The sequence below is a fragment of the Pinus tabuliformis genome, chromosome 1_2 (assembly GCF_031772625.1).
Source record: "Pinus tabuliformis cultivar Carrire ecotype Pingquan chromosome 1_2, CPIR1, whole genome shotgun sequence".
In the NCBI taxonomy this organism is placed as follows: Eukaryota; Viridiplantae; Streptophyta; class Pinopsida; order Pinales; family Pinaceae; genus Pinus; species Pinus tabuliformis.
The window spans coordinates 126,590,508-126,616,875 of NC_142298.1; the positions used below are offsets into that span (position 1 = coordinate 126,590,508).

The window sequence follows — 26,368 nt, forward strand, 5'->3', positions numbered from 1 at the left end:
GATACTCTTGTTCTCCTGACATATGTCCATGTTCTGGACTAGGAATCAGCTAACATTGATTTTTCTTATCTAACAGACTTTTCATAATCTTTTCCTATTCCATCATTAACCTTTCATTGTCAGCCTATAGTCGGGCCATTTCGTTCTTTAATTCATGCACAGTCTCCAATATTGTAGGATTTGTGTTGCGAGGTTCTTCTCCTAATTGTACCCATACTTCACGGTTAGTTTCAGGAAAAGTTGCAGGTCCTAGGATTATCATGTTTCTGTGAGGAGCATTGTCTGTCCTTCTCATGTTCTTCTTTTGTTGAACTATTGTACATGCACAAGACTATCAGTTAACAATAATTGTATTTACTTACCTGTTCGGCTCTAGAGGCCTCAGTTTGGTAACCTTGGCTCTGATACCACTTGTCACACATCCAAATTCACATAAATATATTAAAAAAAATTTACTAATTGTAATTTCGATTAAGGCATGGAAGGTTCACGACATGATTGTAATATATTTACAATGTATTGGCTATAAGGTAATGTACATAGATATGAGAGTTAGGTTGACTTTCGTATGCAATAATTCCTTCGAATAATCGAGACCTCATAGGGATATAATGCACAAGCAATTTCCTTTTTAAATTCAAATCATTCTCGGCTTTAGCTACACACAGATTTGGTTTTCAAATTTATTATGTATTAATGGTTATGCTCTGCTACGGAGATGTGGCAAGAGCAGGCTTCATCTATTCACCTAGTTGCCCACCAGCTATACTCCTTTCCTCGTTCCTCTCGCTTCATCGATGGTGTGGAAGCTTAGGCTCCAATCCAATGGATGTGATTCATTCTTGAAATCTTCAACACTGTTTCTGTTGGTGAAGTGATTCATTGCTCATCTCCACTTTTTGATTCTTGACTCTACTACCAGGGTTTTACTTTAGGTGAGTTTAGCTTTGCTACCAGGGTTTCGATTCATGAGGGTTTGTATAGCACCAAGGGTATCATGGCTCTGGCAAAGACTCCCAAAGTAGAGGGATTCGCTTCCCAAGTGCAGTGAGAACCAGGCAAGTTATATGGTTTATTTTCCTTGACATTACATTTAGTTCATCGACTGCTGGCTTTCATTGACATATTGTTGATTTTGGTTGTAGGTCACACGAAAGTAGTCATGAGGTGCTCAGAGTTCACCATAGTGGGTTTCATGGAACCTAATTCCAACCTCCTACTCCAATCTCTATTGGATTACAGGTATGTCATGTCAAGCCACGTTTTACAATATTAACAGAGTAGGGGATTGAATGATTGATTCGGTGCTTAATGTTCTCAAACAATTGGAGTATGCTGTTGAGGGTTTCCATATCCATAATGGTGTAAGTGGCCTGTTGAATTCTGGACCAAGGGTTTGTTTTGAGATTGAGCCTACCATAGAGAATCACTATGATAACAAGGTAAATGCCTTTGTTTGAGATGTTTACACAAAACTCTATCCTTTCTAAGTTTTTTAGATGGAATCCTTGTATCTTCTTGTATTCTATTTGTTGAACCTCATTTTAAATTGTTTCAGGGTTTTATGCTGCCAATTCCTCGAAACTCGATAGAAGGCCAAAGTCCCTTCTCTGTGGCACTTCTAGGTGTTCTGTTGTCTAGCATGTGAAGCTTGTAGCTATAGATGTCCCAGTTTTTTTTTCTAACTGTAATTTAATTAGGTATTCTCAGTTCTGCACCTTCTCCACTTCTCAAAAGTGATGCATACGAGAAGTTGGGTTGTTTTTAAGTTCCGTTATATCAAATATGTAATATTTAGGACTTTGGGTCATGTTTAAGTTCTGTTAATTTCCAAATGTATAATATTAGAGGTATTGGGTTCATTTTTAAGTTTATGTCATTTCCAAATATACAATGTTGGAGATACTTCATTTCACCCTTATTTTAGTTCATATATGCACCAATCTCATACCGAGAAGTTTATCTGCTTGCGATATATGTTTTTGCATGGTTTCCATGGCTACACTTGTTATATGAATATATTATGCTCATTGGTAACATGCTTGCACTATAGCTTCTTTCTAAGGATTTCAAGTTTCCACTATTCGATGTACATTATTCCTCTTCTTAGGTTTTATTTGCCAATCTCAGGAAATGTAAAAAAAAAGAGAAGGGTTTACAATGATTCTTTTAATTTGGAAGTTAAACAAAGTTTTCCTATTGCTTCTACATATACCATCATTCAATTTTCTCTGTTTTCTTTCTTTTTGTTTGCAAGGAATTATTCATTCACTCTTCCTTCTCATAACTAGCTAGACATTGCTCTATTTATCATTATGTTGTGCATGTTCAATTCTAATTGCATTTATGCTATGCATGTTTAGTTCTATTTATCGTTATGTTGTGCATGTTTAATTCTAATTGCATTTATGCTATGCATGTTTAGTTCTATTTTTCCTCTCTAGCAGAAGAACAAAATAAAGACTATCTTCCTGAGTCTGTACCTAAATGCCCAAACTCTATTTATGTAGGAATATTTTGCCTCTAAGTTTCAGATATTCCTGTACAACATTCATTTCAGACATTAACCTCTACCAAATCTGAACATTCGATAAAACAACTTACATCAAATAGATTATACCAGGTTATTTACCTACCTGAACTACTATAATAAAGAAGAAATTTCAACTATTGAAGTCACCTCTGTTATTTACAGATTTCAATCCTCCCAACCATGAGACTTGCCATCAGGTCCAAGTCTCCCCCTGAGCTTGCTCACAAGACCAATGTCTTCCTGCAAGTTTTTTCACATAGTGCTTTCGCTATTTGGTCATCACCAGACTTAGCTTCTCTTACCATCTGACCTCTCAGCACAGTTCCTCCTCCCTCTCTCCATGCCCCCTCCTCAAGGCTTTCCTTGGAGCATTCATAATCAGGGAGGTAGTTAGGGTTTTCTTGGCAACTTCCTTCCCTAACTTCCTTGTTATGAAAAGTTACAAGATTTGTTAATACTCAAACATTTTTCTCTCTTTAATAATTAACACACATTAAATACTTAATTCAAATAATAATCATAATATCTAGTTTTGTTTTTACTGCAGTAAAATAAAATATTTACAGTTTTCTCGGGACATTACAATTTAAAACATTTTTTTAAATTATTATATAAAGTTTTATTTTAAATTAATCATATAAGAAGAGATATTGATATCATACTTTGGAGTTAGTGATTTTATTATAATATTTAATTTTCTAATTTCTTACTAAAATATCATAATTTCTTTTTAAATTTAGTTGTCCAATTTCAATAAACAATTAATAAGTTTTCTTTTTAATTTAACAACATTAATTTTGTCTTGGAACTAACCATTTAAAAAAGATAGTTTTAGGTTAATAATTTTATGATATCATTTAACTTTTATACTATTTATTACTTAATAGCACATTCTATAGTTTACTATGAGGGACATGTATAATTCTTTCTTTACTCAACCTTACTTTGACACATGTGACACCCCCGGTAAAAGAATTGAAAATAAACTCATTATAATTACCACAATAAAATTGTATCCTTAGGATTAGGATAATTTTATGATAATCGAAACTTTAATTTCACTAAGAAATTATGTTGTTCTATTATGAAGCAGATATGATATCTTAAGGGATGCCTAAAGTGTCTCACATACTGAATTGGGTACATGATTATGGACAAACGGTTGCCGCCCTAACTTCTCCTTGAGAATGAATTCTCAAATATGGAAACAGAGAGGGTAAAGGTACCTGAGGTGACGAGTGAGGAGAATTATCCTTGGGAATGAATTCTTAAATATGGAAATTCTCAAATATGGAAACAGAGAGGGTAAAGGTACTTGAGGTGATGGTGACGGGTTAGAAGACTTATCCTTGGGAATGGATTCTAAAATATGGAAACGAAGAGGGTAAAGGTACCTGAGGTGACGAGTGAGGAGAGGAGATAGAGAAAAATAAAATTGACCAACGTAATCATCGAACAGAGAAAATAAAAGTAACAAGCGTAATCATCGATGTGTGCTAAAGAGTCAGGCATATTTCACTAAGGCTAGCTGGACTAAGTCTGGTTAGGACCAAATAGTCATAGAGAAACTATCTATGTTGTTACATTCTACTGTTGTTGTGAGGGTTGTGAGGGTGAAGTTGTGGAGCTTGGACACATTAGACTGCAGATAAGTACTTCAAGAAACTCATAAGTACAAATCGATATTGAGTTGTTTTTTTTTAATAGGTACTGTATTATGTATTTGCATGAACTAATATCTATAACAGGATTAAGTTTGAATGAGAAAGCTGTAAATTCAAAAGAAATATGAAAGAAATTACATAGGCAAGGTTGGCTTTTGAATTAGATCAGAAAAGGTCTATTACGTTATTAAAACTCCAGCAACCAAGACTGAGATAATTTTGGCACGGTTATGACCGAAAAATAAAACTAGTAAGACTCGATTAGTTATTTGGACTAGCTAAGGGGAATAGTTCTGAAGGTCGGTAAATTCCAAAAGAAGTTAGTTGTATGACCCCAAGAACTCAGGTAATAAGTAGTGAATGAACACTGTAAATACTTTCATTTTACTCTAATAAACAGACAAAAGAAAGAGATTAAATATGGATCTAAACAAGGGAATATTTTATTATACCCACATGTAACTATTAACCCATTTTTTAAAAGAATATTGTTGAAATTGTAACCATCATTTCGTAATAAATATCATAATAACAAGTTACTGTAAAATGCCCAGCAAAAAAAACATAGTCTCATTAACCAACTCTATGTAGCACAATAAAGGTGTTGTAAAAACTCGGTAAAAATAAGAAAAACTTACAACACTGTTTAACAAAAAAATTTCAATTCATAACTAGTAACCGAGTACATAAAATAAAAAACCCGAAGCTACATAAACTCTTCTTGAGTTTACATTTATCAGTGGAACAAAAGGGCATGTAAATAGAACCATGCGATGGAAAAGCCTCCACGATTAAGCTATCCATTAGTCATTCCAAAAAATAGAATTGTGGAGACAAAGCCTTCATAATTAAAAGTATCCATTACAGTCATAAAAAAATTGAAATCTTATAAAACCTCGAGGTAACCAACACAGTTATTCTCAGAAATTATGGGAGCCACTAAGCCTAAATGTTAAAATTGGCAACCATGGAAAAACTTCATGTGGGTCATCTTATTCATGGCTGATAATATTTTTATTAGATTCCTCTCGTCGAGAGGTGTAGGATTGATATAAAGATCATCCAATTCCGATAAGTATTCATGGAGATATGAATTTATTTTGATTATGTAATTATTATCAATCCGACCTACAACACATGTAGGCTCAGAAGCCCAACAGTCACATCTATTCAAACACCAACATTGTGTACAAATATAAGAGGAATTTTCCTCATTTGCACACACACTTCTCATCACATCTCTCTCTCTCTCTACTGCATAGAAATGAGTCTCTTCTCTACTGCACAGAAATGGGTCTCTCTCTCACACATGTGAAGCCGTAAACTGCTGAAACTAAAGCTGCAACTGCAGAAGTAAAGATTGACCTACGTGGCCTAGAAGATCTCCTCATTGGAATTGTGCTATAGGTTCATCTGAACCTCCTCTGAAAGCCGTAACTTTTGGTGGTGGAATGAAGTCAATCCGACGAACGGTTTGCAAGATATCGACTGCCCTAGTTTGAAGCCGGAAACTGTTGAAACTGAAGCTGCAACTACAGAAGTAAAGATTGACCTGCGTGGCCTAGAATATCTCTTCATCTGAACTACATTGTAGGTTCATCTAAACCTCCTCTGGAAGCCGCAACTTTTTGTGGCGGAATGAAGTCAATCCGACGGTCGGTTTGTGAGATATCGTCTGCCCTAGTTTGATAATGAAGCCGCTAATGCTGATGCTACTGATATAGGGTTTGCTACTGCTGATATGAATAAGATTTATTGTACTATTTCTCTCTGCTGAATTAATGAAGATAAAAGAAGATTTGATCAAAGGGTTTCCCCACACACTGTGGGGTTTGTCCCTGGCTAGCCGCCACATCTTGTGTCTCTTGTCTTGGCTTGTTTTCTGTCGATTGTTTAATGTTCTATCTGCACTTTACTTTATGTACATGTGATTGCTAATCTGTGGAATATAATAAGAAAAGGAAGTAAACTGTTATAAGCATAGAACATACCATAACTTAACACTAAACCCCTCGACCCCATAATAATCATGAAAAGCTTCTAGACTTTAATGGACAAATAGTCGAGTACCTAGCAGTTTGCAGAGAGGCCAAATCTCAAGCACAAGTGATAAGGTCCCCTCATAAATATATACCAAAGGTGGGTTTGGAATACAAGAAGGATTCACTAGCATTAGTAATAGAACTCATAAAACAAATTATTTCTCAAATAGAGAAAAAAAACAACTTACTAAGAAAGTCGTATGTCTCATAGGATTACCATTTCAGAGGTGGCGAAACAGAAGAGCTTGTCTTGCATGTTGAAAATATCTCCTCTGGAACTGGACTTAATCCCCTTTCCTACTATTTCATGAGCCAACATTAGTGAATAGTAAAGAACAATGAATAGAATAGCATAATGCTTAAAAAATATGATGACATACTGAATTGATAAGACCTGGCACTAGGGCTTCAAGTTGGTGAGCGTAACCATGAAGAGGCTTGAGGCATTGAACGAGGTCATATATTGTTTCGGAGAGGGTTTCCAATCTCTATAGTAGCCGGGAAAAATGAGCAACAAACAATGAGCTTTGCAAGGGTAGTTGGATAACCCTAAACCTAAACAATCTCCACCGTGAGATGGGCACCTCCAAGCTAAACACTTAATGTGAGTTTCACAAGGGTAGTTACATAACCCTTAACCCAAACAATCTCCACTATCAGATGTGCACCTCCATGTTGAACCATTAATGTGAGTTCCTACTCCCGAAACGAACAAGTGTAGGGCTAACATCAATGCTAAACGCTTAATGTGAGTTCCCACTCCTTAAACGAATAAGTGTAGGGCTACCATGAATTTTGAGAACGTTATAGCTAGATTGGGTTCATCGATGGATATCATTAAATTTAAAAGTCCAATTAACTTAAATATCCTATAATGTTTGCATCTCCCGGATATTAAGAATGGTACTCAATCCCAAATATAATTATTAACATTTAAATTGCGAAAAGACAGAAAATGAGTGCTATTCATAATTCCAAAGATATTATAGAACAATGAAAACATATTATAAAAAAAAGTGCTAATGATTTTAGAGAGGGGCGTGACAAGTGGTATTAGATCCATGGTTTCAAAATTGTGGCCTCTCGGTTATCTAGGAAATAACAATAGTTTTGTTGATTCACACTGAAAGTGTGATGAGGGAAAAAGGGACAGAATGTGAAGGACAAGACTTACTCCAGTAAGATGTGCGACTGGAGCAAGCTCAATACCCCACTTGGAAACTAATCAAGAGATGTGGGTATAGTTGGGGAGGAGTTGCGTAAAACCAACACTGCCATTCTGGAGATTATGCAAGGGTTGAAGAATGAGATGGCCACATTGCAATGAAAGGCTGATGCAAGAATAGGAGAAGATTATGAAAAGTTTGTCTAACAGACAAAACCATTGACCACGATTCCCAACCCTAAACATGAGAACATGACTGGTGATCAAGAATTCAAGAGTGAACGTTCGAAAACTAAAGGAGGTGAAGAAAACCAAGAAGAAGAGTCAGAAATTGTATCGGATCATAAAAAATGAATGACAAAAAATCAAGTTACAAGGAGAATTTTGAAAAATAAAATGCCCCCCTCTTTGATGATGAACAAGAGGAGGCTGTTGAAGCCTGCCTTATTAATATGAATAATTATTTTCAATTGTATGAATATGATCACAATTTATAAGCTCGATTACCGATTTATCAGTTACAAGGAAAAGCCACCTTGTGGTGGGAAGAGGTGAAAAATGTATGTGAAGTGAATGAACAAAATGTAACTTGGGAAAAATTCCAAACATATTTTAAGGAAAAGTACTTAACTAAAATATTTTATGACGAGAATGCAAAAGAGTTTTAGGACCTTCGACTAGGACAATTGACCATGGATGAATTTATAACGAAATTCACATCCTTGCTGCCATATGTACCCTAAATACTACAAGAAGAAGAAAAGGTACAAATATTTATAAACAATTTTCCTTTATTTATGAAAGAGCATCTAGAATTTGACAATCCAAAAACCACAGATGAAGTCATAAGGAAAGCTCGTATATGTTATCATCAAACCAGGAAGAAAGGAGATGGAGGAAATATATAGAGTGATAAAAGGGAGTTAATCTTCCACCAGGTAGTAAAGGAAACAATACCATCATTAACAAAGGACCTTACAAAGGACAACAAACCAGAAATGTCAACAAAAATCAGTCAAGGTTTAAAATCCCAAATGAATCTAAGCCAAATGAGCAATCAAATAAGAGTAAAGTGGAGATAGTTGTAAGACCCTAGTGTAGTGTTCAAGATGTGGGGGATCACACTATGGTAAAAATTATCCATACCACAAAGGAGGTGATCCAGTTGCGCAGATCTAAGAAACATCAATAGTAGGAGACACGGCAAGGAGTGTTCCAAAAATCAATGCTGCTCTCGAGGATCATCAAGCGGAGTACGAGCCTACAATGATATAGTTCAAAGGTAAGAACTTTGACTGAACTGTAGCTATTTTGATTGATCCAGGAACTATTTTGAGTTACTTAAGTCCCAAAGTGGTTGAACAATGTTTCTTACAAGCTTTTAAATTTAAGAACCCTTTGCTAGTATAACTCGCCACATGAGAAAAGAGGACGGTATTGGCTAAAGTCAGTTGTTTCCCTCTAAAGCTAGCAGGTCAATCCATCATGGAATATTTGAATGTCTTACCTTTAGGATCTTATGATGTCCTAATAGGTATGGACTGGAAAAGACAAAAATATCAATTATGTTAACGAAGAGAGAAAAAGGCATGGAATTTAGGGCATTCGAAGACCACTAAAAATAAGACTTGTAAGAGCTTCTCAGTTAGGAAGATGTATACGAAAAGGATGCCAAATTTATGCCATATAAGTAGGATGCTAAAAATCAAAGTAAAAATCTGTTACCTTAGAAAATATACATGTAGTAAAAAAATTTCCAGATGTATTTCTTGAGGAGATTCTTGGAATACCTCCAAAAGAGATATATAGATTTTACCATCGAGCTGATTCTCAGAGTTGCACCAGTATCTCGAGCTCCATATCACATGGGCATACTAGAACTAATGGAACTAAAGATGCAACTACATGAACTACTTGATAAGAAGTATATTCACCCAACTGTATCACCTTAGGGAGCTCCTGTACTCTTCATTAAGAAGAAAGATGGAATTTTACGTTTATGCATAGATTATAGGCAGCTGAACAAATTGACAGTCAAGAATAAATACCCCTTACCCCGCATTGATGAATTATTCGACCATCTGAAGGGAGCTACTGCATTTTCAAAGAATGATCTTTGTTCGGGGTACCATAAAATTAGAATAAAAGAAGAGGATGTATCCAAAACAACCTTTCTGACTCGCTATGGGCATTACGAGTTCGTTGTATTGTCATTTGGATTGACTAATGCACCCGCGATTTTTATGTGTTTGATGAACAATGTTTTTCATGAATATTTGGATACATTTTTGCTGATTTTCATGGAATTTAATAATATACTCTTGAAATGTAGAAAAACATAAGGAGAACTTACGAATTGTCCTACAAACCTTAAGGAAGCATCAGTTGTACGCTAAATATAGAAAATGTGATTTCTTTAAAGAGCAGATTCGTTATTTAGGACATATCGTTACCAAGGATGTAATTGTTGTGGAACCAGAAAAAGTAAAGACCATAATGGAATGGCCGATACCAAAGAATGTAGCTAATATAAGATCATTCATGGGTCTAGCTGAATGTTATAGGAGGTTTGTTAAAGGATTTTCTAGAGTGGCATATCCCATTAGCTCCTTGCAAAAGAAAGGGAAAACTTTTACATGGACAATAGACTATCAAGAAAGTTTTGATCGATTAAAGTAGTTGCTTGCCACCACACCTATTTTAAGCATTGCAGACCCAAATAAAGAGTGTTTCATTTGTACAAATGCTAGCAAGGAAGGAGTAGGGGGCGTGCTAATTCAAGAAGGCAGAGAAGAAGGATTTTTCTTATGACATTGAGCTGGTAACAATTATCCATGCATTCAAAATTTGGCAACATTATTTATTTGGTGAGAAATTCTGGTTGATAACATATCATCATAGGTTAACTAATTATTTCAGGCAACCTACCTTAAATGTGAAACAAAGTCGTTGGATTGATTTTACGAGTGAATTTTGATTTGTCATCATCATAGTTTAATTAATTATTTCAGGAACCTACCTTAAATGAGAGACAAAGTCGTTGGATTGCTTTTATGAGTGAATTTGATTTTCAAATCGAACACTTGAAAGGAAAGGAGAACTGAGTTACAAATGCCTTGAGTCAGAAAGTGAATTGTATTTATGAAGTCTCTTTTAGTGAATTTTATACCACTTTTAAGGAGAAGATTAAACAGGACCAGAGCAAGATCCTAAATACAATTTTTTAAGGTGGCAAGATCAAAATTTGAACAATAGCAAACATCAATGAGAATATGAGATAAATAAAAAATAAATGTTGATTTATCATGGAAGAATGTATGTACCTATTCAGAAAAATATTAAACAACTAATTCTGGACGAGTACCCTAAAAATCCCTATGTAGCCCATCCTCAGTATAAAAAATTAATCATTGCACTTCGAAAGGAATATTTTTGGCCCAGTATGAAGAAAGAAGTTACTGAGTACCTATCTCACTGTTTGGAATGTTGGCAAGTAAAATCAGAGCACCAACACCTATTTAAACTACTCCACCCACTACCTATTCTGGAATGGAAGTGGGAAACCTTTTCCATCGATTTTATTACAGGATTACCTAAGTCTAAAAGTCATAATGACTCAATAATGGTCGTAGTTGACAAGTTGAGCAAGTCTACTCGTTTCATACATTTACAGTCTACCTTCAAGGCCATACAAATTGCCAATATATTTATGAAAGAAATTTTTAGACTACACAGAATACCAAAGGCTATAATTTCAGATTGAGATGTGAAATTCACATATTCATTCTAGAAATCCTTGTTTGAAGGTTTGGGCACACAGTTATACTTTAGCATGACTCAGTCTAACGTAAAATCAGATAGTGAAAGACATGCTACGAATGTATATAATTCAACAACCATCTAGGAGCCACTAAGCCTAAACCCCTAGACACTAAGATAATCATGAAAATCTTCTAGACTCTGATTGCCAAACAACCGAGTACCTAGTTGTTTACAAAAAGGCCAAAGATCGAGCACAAGAGATAAGGTCTCCTCATACATATGTACCAGATTTGGGTTTGGACAACAAGAAGGATTCACCAGCATTAGTAAAGGAACTCATAAAACAAATTATTTCTCAGAAAAATAAAAAATTAAAGACTTACTAAGAAAGTTGTATGTCTCAAAGGATTACCATTGCAGAGGTGGCAGAATATAAGATCCCATCTTTAATGTTGAAAATATCTCCTGTGGAATTGCACTTAATCCCCTTTCATGCTATTTCATGAGCCAACATTTGAGAATAGTAAATAACGATGAACAAAATAACATAAATCTTAAAAATAATGATGACATATTGAACTGATAGGACCTAGAGGTAGGGCTTAAATCTGGTGAGGGTGACCATGAAGAGGCTAGAGGAATTGAACGAGGTCTCGTATCATTGCAGAGAGGGTTTCCAATCTCTACAGTAGCTAGCGCAAATGAGCAACCTACAATGAGCTTCACAAGGATAGTTGCATAACCCTAAACCCGAACAATCTCCACCGTCAGATGGGTACCTCCATCCTGAACACTTGATGTGAGTTCCCACTCCCGAGAGGATTAGGTGTAGGGCTACCATGAATTTCCAGAATGTTATCACTCGATTGGGTTCATGAGCGAATATCATTAGATTTAAAAGTCCAATCAACAAAAATCTCACGTAATGTTTGCATCTCTCGGAGATTAACAATCGTTTACTCAATCCGAAATGTAATTATTAACATTTAAATTTTGAAAATATAGAAAATGAGTGCTATTCATAATTCCAAAGATAATAATAATAATAATAATAATTAGGCCGATAGGCCTTCCTATGCATCAACAATAGTCAAAACTTTTAGCCTGCTCCATTGGATCAGGGGAGACACTTTCAACCATTGATTTGAAGTCCCGCGCATAGCATCTGGCAAGCATGCACTGCACTTTGACTACTTTTTCCAAATATAGGTTGAGTTGCCTTCTTTTCACCTCTGAGTTCTGATGTCCATTGAACCTGGCCCTGTTTCAGATTGCCACTAGGGGAACACCTCCGATTTCTGATGTCCATTGAACCTGGCCCTGTTATGCTAAAACTCTGATCAGATTGCCACTGGGGGAAATTTTAGCAGATCCTATTTCCGAAACTGGGTTGTCACCCAATATCAATCTTTCAAGAGGGTTGGAGGTGCAACATTTAGCAAGGGCTTCAATCGAGGATTAGGAACCTTTTCAGCCGGTGGTTTAGCTTTTGGAGTTGTAGAATTATCCTTGTGTTCTGGAAAATTGGAGCCTGTGATGATTACCATTAGCATATTTATTGCAGGTATTATTCATGGATCCGTTTTTGATTTAGGTGTTTTTGTCTATGAAATCTTCATGCTGAAAAATCTGTCTAACCAACCATGTTACTGCTCAAATTGTTTTAGGGTCAGTGGCCACGTTTGCTAAACTATATCCAAAGATGAAACCTTACGAATATGGTTTTAGAGTATTCTTGATAACATTCTGTTTCGTAATGGTGTCCGGCTATAAAACTGGGGAGTTCATTCACACAGCAATAAACCGATTTATCCTCATCCTTCTTGGTGCTGCTATTTCTTTAGTAGTTAACACAAGTATTTACCCAATTTGGGCAGGCGAGGATCTACACAAGCTGATAGTGAAAAATTTCGTGGGCGTCAAAAAGTCCCTTGAAGGTCAGGGTTTTAAACACGGCTTGCAATTTTAGTAGCTAACCATTTTTTAGAAAAGTTTGTTGTATCATCCCACTTGTTTCTGAAAATACTTTTACAGGATGCATTGATGGGTACCTTTCAAGATTTGAGCTTGAAAGAGTTCCCTCAAAAATTCTTCCATGTCAGGCTATTAATGATCCAGTGTACAATGGCTATAGATTGGCTGTGGTCTCTGCCACTGAAGAGGAAACTCTAGTATGCTACATGATTTGAATCATAGACACCCTAGTGCTCACCGTTTTAAGTTTTAACTTTCTCATGTCAGTGTACGTGGTTAAAGCATTCTAAAACTTTCAAGAAGGTTTTTCCAGTTGGGAGCCACCTCATGGCCATTATAAAATGATGAAGTATCCCTGGAAGCAGTATGTTAAAGTTGGAGGAGCATTGAGACATTGTGCATACATGGTTATGGCATTGCATGGATGTTTACTCTCCGAGATACAGATTAGTTTTCGAGCACCAGGAGAACCTAAAGCTACATTTTTTTCAAAACTGAATTCTCATAGTCCACTGTGAGAGGTGATTTTACCTTGAAGCTTTTACGTTAATACCCGTAGAATTATTTAATCACTCCACTTTGTCTTGGGTACATCTTAATATGGCTATTTTTGAATATTTCTCTTATTTGTACCGTCGTTATTTGTCTATTGCAGTTAGAGTACTCTAAACATGAAAATGATATCTCTGGATGTGGATCTTTAGAATTTACTTTATTTTCCTGTTGCAGTTCTCTAAAAAAGATGTAGATCTTTAGAATTTACTTTATTTGCCTGTTGCAGTTCTCTAAACAAGATGCAGATCTTTAGTATTTTCTTATATTATATGAGAAGGATTGCATAGATAAAGTGTATGCGGCAACAAGGGTTTTTGTCCTATTAAGAATTTAGAAGGATAAAGATATTAAGCATTTAGGGGGATAATGAAAACAATGGACAAATGTATCAATGTTCTGTTATTACATTTATTTCTTTAATATCCCTTTTACAATAAATGCATTTTTAACCAAGAAAACTCCGGAGGGCTGCAGTTTCAGTTATCCATCTATGAAGACACCTTGTTCTATCTGTTAACCTAAATATCACTCAATAACGTTTTCTTTTTGATGCAGTTTCAATTATCCATCTATGAAGGCACCTTGTTCTATCTGTTAATGTAAAGGTCACCCAATAGCGTTTTCTTTTTGCTTTAGTTTCAGTTATCCATTTATGAAGACAAGTTGTTCTTTCTGTTAATGTAAAGGTCACCCAATAGCGTTTTCTTTTTGTTGTTGGAGAAGAAAGCATATCATTTTAGGACAAACTGGTTCATGTTTGTTATTTGATTGTTTCTATTTGTATAGTGATTTGATTATTACAATTTTATGAAGACATAAATACTTTATCCTTTTAAATTTGAAATTGTGATTTCCAAAGAGGAAAAAAACATTTGAATTTGAAATTGTGATTTCCAAAAGGGAAAAAAGCATTTAAATTTGAAATTTTGATTTCCACAGAGAAAAAGAAAACATATTCTTACCTTTTAGGCCCACTCTAACTATACTACCTTCATGAAAAGGTAATTTCAAGAAAAATGCTTGAGAGATGGTTATTCATTCAAACAATCCCTCCTTTTCTTTTGCCCAATATGCAATCGCAATGAAATGTTAGCACTAATATACTAGGCCCTTAGGCTGTAATATTCCCTATTTTTATTTATTTAAATTCCTAGAATTTTTTTTTTTATGAATTTCATTTAGAAAAAGCACACAATAATTTTTTCCCAAGAATTTAACAAATTTAAATAAATTATAGAGCCAATAATCACAAAGCTTGTAGACAAATTCCATTGCAAACCCCAGCTACTTATTTATAATTTTGAGAGGGAAATTATATCAAATTTTATTTTGAAAGGAAACTTGACAAATAAATAAGTTGGTGTTATTAGGTCCTCTTCAGAAACCTCCTTTGGCTGGATTCCTTGGACTGCAATGTGTGTTGTTTTAGCCTTAACACTCCAAAATCTCATCCTTTCTCACTAAGTGCCAATGAAGAACTTGAAGTGGTTCTCCCTCTTGACTAGCTAGGTGGATGTTTCACCACTGAAACTAATTACCACCAGCTAGTGTGTATGGTTCCAACACCAAAACTAATATCTCCACAAGGATTTCACCTCACACAATAAGCTACTAGAGCTCCAATATCAATTCATCAAATATCCAGTCATCTACCAATCAACTCCCTTCTTTTTTTTAATAGTTTTCTCCATCCAAATACCATGGGTCATCTTTTAATAATAAAGTGACTTTGTATGTCTTGATTCTTAATTAAATCAAAAGTCACTTAATAATCCCTTTTTAATTTAATTACTCACTATCACCTTTAGGATGACATTAAGTAATTCAATTAATTGACTCCTCTTTTCTGTTCTCGAAAAGGGACATTACAGTCCTCCCTTCCTGAGATATCTTGTCCCAAGCAATCCAATTCTGTATTCCTGGGTCCCAAACGAACCTGGAGAATCGCTACTACATACATTCTAGAATCTGTATGCCTAGTCCAATTCCTCGATCCTAAAGCCACATTGGGAATTGACACTCCCATTGCCTGAAAACTCCCTGTTCCCATATTCAAACCGAGCAAGAAACTATCCACAAGCATTCCTTACTATCCTATCATAATGAATTGTCTTCCTCCCTTGAAAAATTTGAAGCCCCAAGGAGCCAAGCAGTTGAACTACTTTCTTAGCAGATCTTGCATTTCCACTGTCAACCATAAAAAAATAATGAACTTGAAGAGGAAATAGCTTAAGTATCATTTTCCTGCACTCCGTTCTTTCTCAAGGACATCCCTTTCCTTTATTTCATCGGATGCCTCACTGCCAATTTTCTCTTCTTGTAATCCTACCTTTTCCTTCCTTAGCTTTTCAAAAAGTGCAACTGCAGAAGAAAGTGCTGATGTGGGCTTGGAGAGATTGGTTGGAATGGTTCACATTCAGGTCTTGGAGAAACAAGGATAACAACAAAAAATTGATGAGCTGCTACATGTGTTTGAATGACAGGGTGCAACATGGTCAGTAAAAGTTGGTGAAATAGAGCAGCTGGAAAGCCCAACTGTATATATGACTAATCAATTACAAAAGTTATTATCTGAGAAAGAATCAACATGGCTCCATTTATGGCCCTTGCTGTAACTGGCACAACTGAAACCTTCTTCAATATTGTAGCCATCATATCAAATACTGGTCCAGGATCTCCATCCTTTTTCATGAGTTCCATTGCATATGTCAGAACAACTAATGGGACTGTGTTAATATCCTCTACTCCATTTCCTCTAACCTCACAAGGCGGAGCAACTTTAAGCACCTTGTTACAATAATGAGCCAAGAGAGCCAACCAATTGCATTCTGTTGGGTCCCTATAATACTAGTAATTACCCCATTACTATTGTAGTTATACCCCTTATTTATATTGTTGTGCCCCTATTACCCCCATATTGTTATTTCTGTGCCCCATAGAATCCCTCAATTATTATTTTTTTGGCTTTATATTATTATTGTTAGGTCGGCTGGATTATATTGTGACTCCTTAGACTCCTATATATAGAAAGGAGGTTTTGTCATTTGTATCATCCAAGAATTGTTCATTTATGTTATGTGAAGGAGGTTGCCCACTCGAAGAAGCTGAATTCTAAGGCGTTGATCTCTCTTTTCTATCTTTTCTTGAGTTGGTTTCATAACATTTGGTATCAGAGCTTTGGATTCTAGGGTTTCGCTGCTCCAAACAGGTCATCGTGGCATTTTCGCTATAACTTTTTTTCTGTGACGTTTCAGAAGTCGCAAAAAAAACCCATTTGAGAAGAAACCTTGCTGAAACCTGGGTCCTAATTTCAGAGCTTTTCGTGCAATATTTTCGAAGATATTATTTGAGGAAGTTGGTCTTTTTGCAGACTCCTGAATTACACTCAAAACAGGTGACCTGGGGAAAATCGTCATAACTTTCTTTCTGAGCATCGGATTGAAATTTCGTAAGAAGGTACAGAAAGAGGATGGACTGTAGTTTTCTTTTATATATTTTTCAGATTCAAAGGTTGAAACAGTGACACGTGGCACTTCGTACAAGTTCTCTCTAATGAACTAGTATATAATCAGGTCACTACGAGAGATTGTGCATAACGCTTTCTTGGAGAATCCAATTTGGATCAGACTAGTGGCATTGGAAAGAGGACATAGAAGGCTACTACAGGTCACAATTTCAGAACTGGTTGATTCGAAATTATAGAGATACTTCAGATTCAATATCAGGCTTCTACAAAGTAAAAAAAAGGTGTGTAGTTTTTTTTTAATTTTTGCATAAGCTTGGTTTGAAGGAATTCAAAGGGCATAGTAAAGCATTATTATCGGTAACTGATGCCCCGAGGAAAGAAAATGCAAACACCTAGTAAGGAACCTAAAAAATCTAGCATGACTCATGAAGAAGAGGAAGAAATGCTATATGATATATCAAAATTATAAGAACAAGTGCAAAAAATGTCACGCTCACAAAAGCTAACAGATGCTAAGATAAATGGCATGGAATCTAAGATAAAGGGCATGGAAGCTCAGGTGAATGGCATGGACGCTAAAATTGATGGCATGGATGATAAGATGGAAGAATTGAAGATAAATATGAATAAGTTGCTACAAGAAACGGTCACTAAGGGTGAAAGAGTACTAAAGGAAACTCATGGTGAGAACAAAAGAAATGTTAATCATGATTCCATAGACTCTAATGTTGGATCGAAGACTCACCATGTTCCAAAAATCGATATGAGGAAGTTTGATGGCAAGGATCCCGCCACATGGATATTACAGATGGAGCAATTCTTCGATCTCAATAATGTGCAAAACACACAAAAGGTACGTATGGCAACTTTATATTTGGAAACAAATCAGTTTGTATGGTATCAATGGCTTTGTTCTCGTAAACAATTTATCACTTGGGCAATTTTTACGGAAGAATTGATAGCACATTATGAGGATACAAAAAGCAACACTTTTTTTAGCCAATTGATAAGTCTCAAACAAAAGGGTTCAATAATGGAGCACATTGAGGAGTTCCAAAAATTGAACATAAGGGTAAAAGATATTCCAGAGGAGCATAGGATTGATGTGTTCATAGGGTCTTTAAAGGATAATATCCAACATGATGTGCGCCTTTGGGAACCTGATTCATTAGAGAAGGCATTCAGGTTAGCAAGAAAAATGGAAAGCAAAATTATGGCAACTAGGAAGCTTACCATTCACAACTATAAAGACGGAAGTGTTGTTGCCCATAGTCTTCCACAACCTACAAGGTTGATACCACAAAAATTGGAAGAAAAAATAGCAAAAGGGCTTTGTTACAATTGTGATAGCAAATACAAAAAGGGTCATAAGTGTGGTGAGAAGAAATTATTCTACATAAATTGTGAAGAGGAAGAAGAAAAGGAGCAAGAAAGGTCAAAAGAAGAGGATATATTCCAGGAACAAAGCCTAGATGAAGAACAAATAAATCCAACCATATCTTGTAATGCATTGGCGGGAATTACCACTCCTCAAACCATCAAGATAGAAGAACAAATCAAGAAGAAAAAGGTAATAGTGTTGATTGGTTCAGGAAGCACCCACAATTTTATTCATTGTAGGGTAGCAAAAGAATTGAATTGCTTCCTATATCCAGCACCAGAGTGCTCTCAAGAAAGGATGAGGATATGGAAGCATTGTTGTGTGACATTTCTATTATCCAACCAGATTGGATGAACGAAGCAAAGGAGGAATGGAAGAATGACGAAGAAGTGTGGGCACTTATTCGAAAGCTACAACAAGATTCCAGTACTTCTGATACATTTAGCTGGAAAAATGATTCGTTATGGTACAAAGATCGCTTATACCTCTGTAAGAATTCCCAGCTAAAACAAAAGATTCTTATGGAATTGTACACTTCTCCCTTAGGAGGGAACTCAGGATTTTTAAAAACTTACCACAGGGTTAAGAAGGAATTTTTTTGGGATGGCCTTAAATCAGATATTCAAAAGTTTGTGGTGGAATGTTTGGTATGCCAACAAAATAAAGTTGAAACAATTAAGACACCGGGTCTATTACAACCTTTATCCATTCCATGCCAACGTTGGGAGGAGGTTTCAATGGATTTTATCACAGGTTTACCCAAGTCTGAGGGAAAGAGTGTCATCATGGTGGTAGTTGACAGACTTACCAAGTATGCACACTTTTGTGCATTATCACATCCATTTAAAGCCAGTACAGTTTCTACTACATTTATGGAAACAGTTCAAAAGCTACATGGAAACCTAAAGATTATTGTAAGTGACAGAGATCCCATTTTCACTGGAAATTTTTGGACAGAATTATTTTCTTGTCTTGGTACTCAGTTAGCTCATAGCTCATCTTATCATCCTCAATCTGATGGGCAAACTGAGATAGTAAACAAATGTTTGGAAGGATATCTGCGTTGCTTTGTATCTGATAAACAGACACAATGGGTCAAATGGTTGCCTCTGGTTGAATGGTGGTATAACACTTCCTTCCATATAGCAACAAAAATGATCCCATTTATGGCTATTTATGGGTACCAACCACCATCAATCACATCATATTTAAGAGAAAATTCTAAGGTTCAGGCAGTGGAACATCACATCGAACATCAACAACAAGTCCTCCAACTCTTAAAGGATAACCTCCTGTTGGCACAAAATAGAATGAAACAACAGGCATATCAACATCGCAGTGAAAGAAGTTTTGATGTAGGTGATTGGGTATTCCTACGGCTACAACCATATAAGCAAATGTCCCTAAAGCAAGCTAAGAAGGATAATAAATTATCACCAAAGTATTATGGTCCATACAAGGTGTTGGAAAAGATTGGTACTATGGCATACAAATTGGAGCTTCCTGCAGCTTCTCGATTGTACCCAGTTTTCCATGTTTCATGTTTAAAGAAGGTCATAGGCGACAAGCTCCCAGTTCAAACAATATTGCCAGAACTTGGCGAGGAAGGAAAAATTACATTGGAACCGGAAGCAGTCACTGAAACAAGAACTCGACAGCTACGAAATCGATCCATTTCAGAGTATCTTATCAGGTGGAAGAACTTATCCGCTGAAGATTCCACATGGGAGGATGAGAATTTTATGCAGAAGTACCCAGAACTGCTCAAGCATTGAGGACAACACTTTTTTGAAGGAGAGGGGCATGTTGGGTCCCTATAATACTAGTAATTACCCCATTACTATTGTAGTTATACACCTTATTTGTATTGTTGTGCCCCTATTACCCCCATATTGTTATTTCTGTGCCCCATAGAATCCCTCAATTATTATTTTTATGGCTTTATATTATTATTGTTAGGTCGGCTGGATTATATTGTTACTCCTTAGACTCCTATATATAGAAAGGAGGTTTTTTCATTTCTAACATCCAATAATTGTTCATTTATGTAATGTAAAGGAGGTTGCCCCCTCGAAGAGGCTGAATTCTAAGGCGTTGATCTCTCTTTTCTATCTTTTCTTGAGTTGGTTTCATAACATTACAGTTCAATTAATTCAATTAATTCTAAGTAATTCACTTAATTGACTCCTCTTTTCTGTTCTCGAAAAGGGACATTACAGTCCTCCCTTCCTGAGATATCTTGTCCCAAGCAATCCAATCCTGTATTCCTGGGTCCCAAACGAACCTGGAGAATCACTACTGCATACATTCTAGAATTTGTATGCCTAGTCCAATTCCTCGATCCTAAAGCCACATTGGGAATTGACACTCCCATTGCCTGAAAACTCCCTTTTCCCATATTCAAACCGAGCAAGAAACTATCCACAAGCATTCCTTACTATCCTATCATAATGAATTGTCTTCCTCCCTTGAAAAATTTGAAGCCCCAAGGAGCCAAGCAGTTGAACTACTTTCTTAGCAGATCTTTCATTTCCACTGTCAACCATGAAAAATAATGAACTTGAAGAGGAAATAACTTAAGTATCATTTTCCTGCACTTCGTTCTTTCTCAAGGACATCCCTTTCCTTTATTTCATCGGATGCCTCACTCCCAATTTTCTCTTCTTGTAATCCTACCTTTTCCTTCCTTAGCTTTTCAAAAAGTGCAACTGCAGAAGAAAGTTCTGATGTGGGATTGGAGAGATTGGTTGGAATGGTTCACATTCAGGTATTGGAGAAACAAGGATAACAACAAAAAATTGATGAGCTGCTACATGTGTTTGAATGATAGTGTGCAACATGGTCAGTAAAAGTTGGTGAAATAGAGCAGCTGGAAAGCCCAACTGTATATATGACTAATCAATTACAAAAGTTATTATCTGAGAAAGAATCAACATGGCTCCATTTATGGCCCTTGCTGTAACTGGCACAACTGAAACCTTCTTCAATATTGTAGCCATCATATCAAATACTGGTCTAGGATCTCCATCCTTTTTCATGAGTTCCATTTCATATGTCAGAACAACTAATGGGACTGTGTTAATATCCTCTACTCCATTTCCTCTAACCTCACAAGGCGGAGCAACTTTAAGCACCTTGTTACATTAATGAGCCAAGAGAGCCAACCAATTGCATTCTGTTGGGTCCCTATAATACTAGTAATTACCCCATTACTATTGTAGTTATACCCCTTATTTATATTGTTGTGCCCCTATTACCCCCATATTGTTATTTCTGTGCCCCATAGAATCCCTCAATTATTATTTTTGTGGCTTTATATTATTATTGTTAGGTCGGCTGGATTATATTGTGACTCCTTAGACTCCTATATATAGAAAGGAGGTTTTGTCATTTGTATCATCCAAGAATTGTTCATTTATGTAATGTAAAGGAGGTTGCCCCCTCGAAGAGGCTGAATTCTAAGGTGTTGATCTCTCTTTTCTATCTTTTCTTGAGTTGGTTTCATAACATTTGGTATTAGAGCTTTGGATTCTAGGGTTTCGCTGCTCCAAACAGGTCATCGTGGCATTTTCGCTATAACTTTTTGCCTGTGACGTTTCAGAAGTTACAAAAAAAACCCATTTGATAATAAATCGTGCGAAACCTTGGGTCCGAATTTCAGAGCGTTTCGCACTATATTTTCGGAGATATGATTTGAGGAAGTTGGTCTTTTTGCAGACTCCGGAATTACACTCAAAACAGGTGACCTGGGGAAAATCGTCATAACTTTCGTTCTGAGCATCGGATTGCAATTTCGTAAGAAGGTACAGAAAGAGGATGGACTGTAGTTTGCTTTTATATATTTTTCAGAGTCAAAGGTTGAAACAGTGACATGTGGCACTTCGTACAAGTTCGCTCTACTGAACTAGTATATAATCAGGTCACTACGGGAGATTGTGCATAACTCTTTCTTGGAGAATCCAATTTGGATCAGACTAGTGGCATTGGAAAGAGGACATAGAAGGCTACTACAGGTCACAATTTTAGAACTAGGTGATGCGAAATTACAGAGATACTTCAGATTCAATATCAGGCTTCTACAAAGTAAAAAAAAGGTGTGTAGTTTTTTTTTAATTTTTGCATAAGCTTGGTTTGAAGTAATTCAAAGGGCATAGTAAAGCATTATTATCGGTAACTGATGCCCCGAGGAAAGAAAATGCAAACACCTAGTAAGGAACCTGAAAACTCTAGCATGACTCATGAAGAAGAGGAAGAAATGCTACATGATATATCAGAATTACAAGAACAAGTGCAACAAATGTCACGCTCACAAAAGCTAACAGATGCTAAGATAAATGGCGTGGAATCTAAGATAAAGGGCATGGAAGCTCAGGTGAATGGCATGGACGCTAAAATTGATGGCATGGATGATAAGATGGAAGAATTGAAGATAAATATGAATAAGTTGCTACAAGAAACGGTCACTATGGGTGAAAGAGTACTAAAGGAAACTCATGATGAGAACAAAAGAAATGTTAATCATGATTCCATAGACTCTAATGTTGGATCGAAGACTCACCATGTTCCAAAAATCGATATGAGGAAGTTTGATGGCAAGGATCCCGCCACATGGATATTACAGATGGAGCAATTCTTCGATCTCAATAATGTGAAAAACACACAAAAGGTACGTATGGCAACTTTATATTTGGAACCAAATCAATTTGTATGGTATCAATGGCTTTGTTCTCATAAACAATTTATCACTTGGGCAATTTTTACGGAAGAATTGATAGCACATTATGAGGATACAAAAAGCAACACTTTTTTAGCCAATTGATAAGTCTCAAACAAAAGGGTTCAATAATGGAGCACATTGAGGAGTTCCAAAAATTGAACATAAGGGTAAAAGATATTCCAGAGGAGCATAGGATTGATGTGTTCATAGGGTCTTTAAAGGATAATATCCAACATGATGTGCGCCTTTGGGAACTTGATTCATTAGAGAAGGCATTCAGGTTAGCAAGAAAAATGGAGAGCAAAATTATGGAAACTAGGAAGCATACCATTCACAACTATAAAGACGGAAGTGTTGTTGCCCATAGTCTTCCACAACCTACAAGGTTGACACCACAACAATTGGAAGAAAAAATAGCAAAAGGGCTTTGTTACAATTGTGATAGCAAATACACAAAGGGTCATAAGTGTGGTGAGAAGAAATTATTATACATAGATTGTGAAGAGGAAGAAGAAAAGGAGCAAGAAAGGTCAAAAGAAGAGGATATATTCCAGGAACAAAGCCTAGATGAAAAAAAAAAAAATCCAACCATATCTTGTAATGCATTGGCGGGAATTACCACTCCTGAAACCATCAAGATAGGAGGACAAATCAAGAAGAAAAAGGTAATAGTGTTGATTGATTCAGGAAGCACCCACAATTTTATTCATTGTAGGGTAGCAAAAGAATTGAATTGCTTCCTATATCCAGCACCAGAGTGCTCTCAAGAAAGGATGAGGATATGGAAGCATTGTTGTGTGACATTTCTATTATCCAACCAGATTGGATGAACGAAGCAAAGGAGGAATGGAAGAATGACGAAGAAGTGTGGGCACTTATTCGAAAGCTACAACAAGATTCCAGTACTTCTGATACATTTAGCTGGAAAAATGATTCGTTATGGTACAAAGATCGCTTATACCTCTGTAAGAATTCCCAGCTAAAACAAAAGATTCTTATGGAATTGCACACTTCTCCCTTAGGAGGGCACTCAGGATTTTTAAAAACTTACCACAGGGTTAAGAAGGAATTTTTTTGGGATGGCCTTAAATCAGATATTCAAAAGTTTGTGGTGGAATGTTTGGTTTGCCAACAAAATAAAGTTGAAACAATTAAGACACCGGGTCTATTACAACCTTTATCCATTCCAAGCCAACGTTGGGAGGAGGTTTCAATGGATTTTATCACAGGTTTACCCAAGTCTGAGGGAAAGAGTGTCATCATGGTGGTAGTTGACAGACTTACCAAGTATGCACACTTTTGTGCATTATCACATCCATTTAAAGCCAGTACAGTTTCTACTGCATTTATGGAAACAGTTCAAAAGCTACATGGAAACCCAAAGATTATTGTAAGTGACAGAGATCCCATTTTCACTGGAAATTTTTGGACAGAATTATTTTCTTGTCTTGGTACTCAGTTAGCTCATAGCTCATCTTATCATCCTCAATCTGATGGGCAAACTGAGATAGTAAACAAATGTTTGGAAGGATATCTTCGTTGCTTTGTATCTGATAAACAAACAGAATGGGTCAAATGGTTGCCTCTGGGTCACAAATTGTTTACCATCAGGATTGACCTCTACTGCAGAAAAACCTCCCGGGTGAAAGGCGGCCGAAGAAGGCGAGAAAAAAGGGTCACTATCATCTCCTTAACTGGTCATCGTCTTTATTTTCTTTGCCACTCTCATATATGATGAACAATCCTCTAATTCAAACTGGAAAAAATTTGGGGGCGCTCTTCTAAATGCCCTTGTATTTGTAGTTGTTGTCACAGTGGTCACGTTCCTGTTGGTATGCCTTTTCTATTACAGATGCACGAAGTTTCTTCGTTTTTACATGGGTTTTGCAGCATTCGTTGTGTTGGGTTATATGGGTGGGGGCATGGCCGTGCTTTTGGTGCAAGCTCTCTCTATACCCATTGACTGCTTTACTTTTGGGGTTGTGCATTTTAATTTTGCTGTTGTGGGGGTGTTTTCTGTTTTCCTGTGCAAAGTGCCCATAATTTTCACCCAGGGTTACTTGGTACTCATAGGCATGCTTGTTGCATTCGGTTTACTATGCTCCCCGAATGGACGTCGTGGGTGCTGCTTGTTGCAATGGCAGTATATGATGTTATTGTCGTTCTCATCCCCGATGACCCTCTCAAAATTTTGGTAGAGCTCACTATTTCAAGAGATGAGGAAATCCCTACTTTGATTTACGAGGCTTGCCCTGTTATGAGAAAACCCCACATTGCAGTCCCCGAGTGTGAAAATAAAAATGTGCTTCTTCCTCGCAATTGCCCTCTAGCTACTGAAAGTGAAGAAGAAGAAGAAGAAGAAGAAGCTTTGATAAACCCTTCCCTTCCTTCATCTGTGCAAAGATTAGAAAAGCCATCCCGTAACAACAGATGGGAAACATTTGGAAGAAACTAGCAAGTTCAGGTTCGAGATCTGCATTATTGAAATCCTTGAATTCAGGATGTGATGAGAGCACTACCTCTGCTTCTGCATTGCTACCTCATGAGGATTCTATTTAGGGTTTCAGAATAGCTGTCGCAGAGGAGGAGGTGGAGGAGAGTCGTGTTCACGGAGACACAGAGACACCAGCAAAAGAGGAATCAGTTCCTCTCGTAAATCACCAGGTGAGGACTTCTTCTTCCATATATGTGAATCAACAAGTGCATTCTCTGCCATTGCCTTCTACACTATAAGGATTATTGACCCAAACTGAGAGTGATAGTGAGGGGAGGCCGCACCCAAATGGGATTGAAGATTCTACACACACAGATACATACCAACAGGATGGAATTGGGCTTTCTGCATCTGGTGCAATTAAACTTGGATTGGGTGACTTCATATTCTACACTTTATTGATTGGAAGGGCAGCTATGTATGATTACATGACAGTTTACACATACTACCTTGCCATAATAGCAGGCCTCGGTGTAACATTGATTCTGTTGGCCTTATGTCAAAAGGCTTTGCCTGCTCTCCCTGTTTCAATTTCTTTGGGTGTAATTTTTTACTTATTAACTCGTAATGGAAGCTTTCGTGGTTCAGATAATGACTCACCTTTTGCTTTTTTGA

General features: G+C 36.5%; 1 pseudogene; it reads left to right on the forward strand.

The window, feature by feature from the left end:
- The first annotated feature begins 1,292 nt into the window (after positions 1 to 1,292).
- On the forward strand, positions 1,293 to 26,368 carry LOC149204846 (presenilin-like protein At1g08700; annotated as a pseudogene).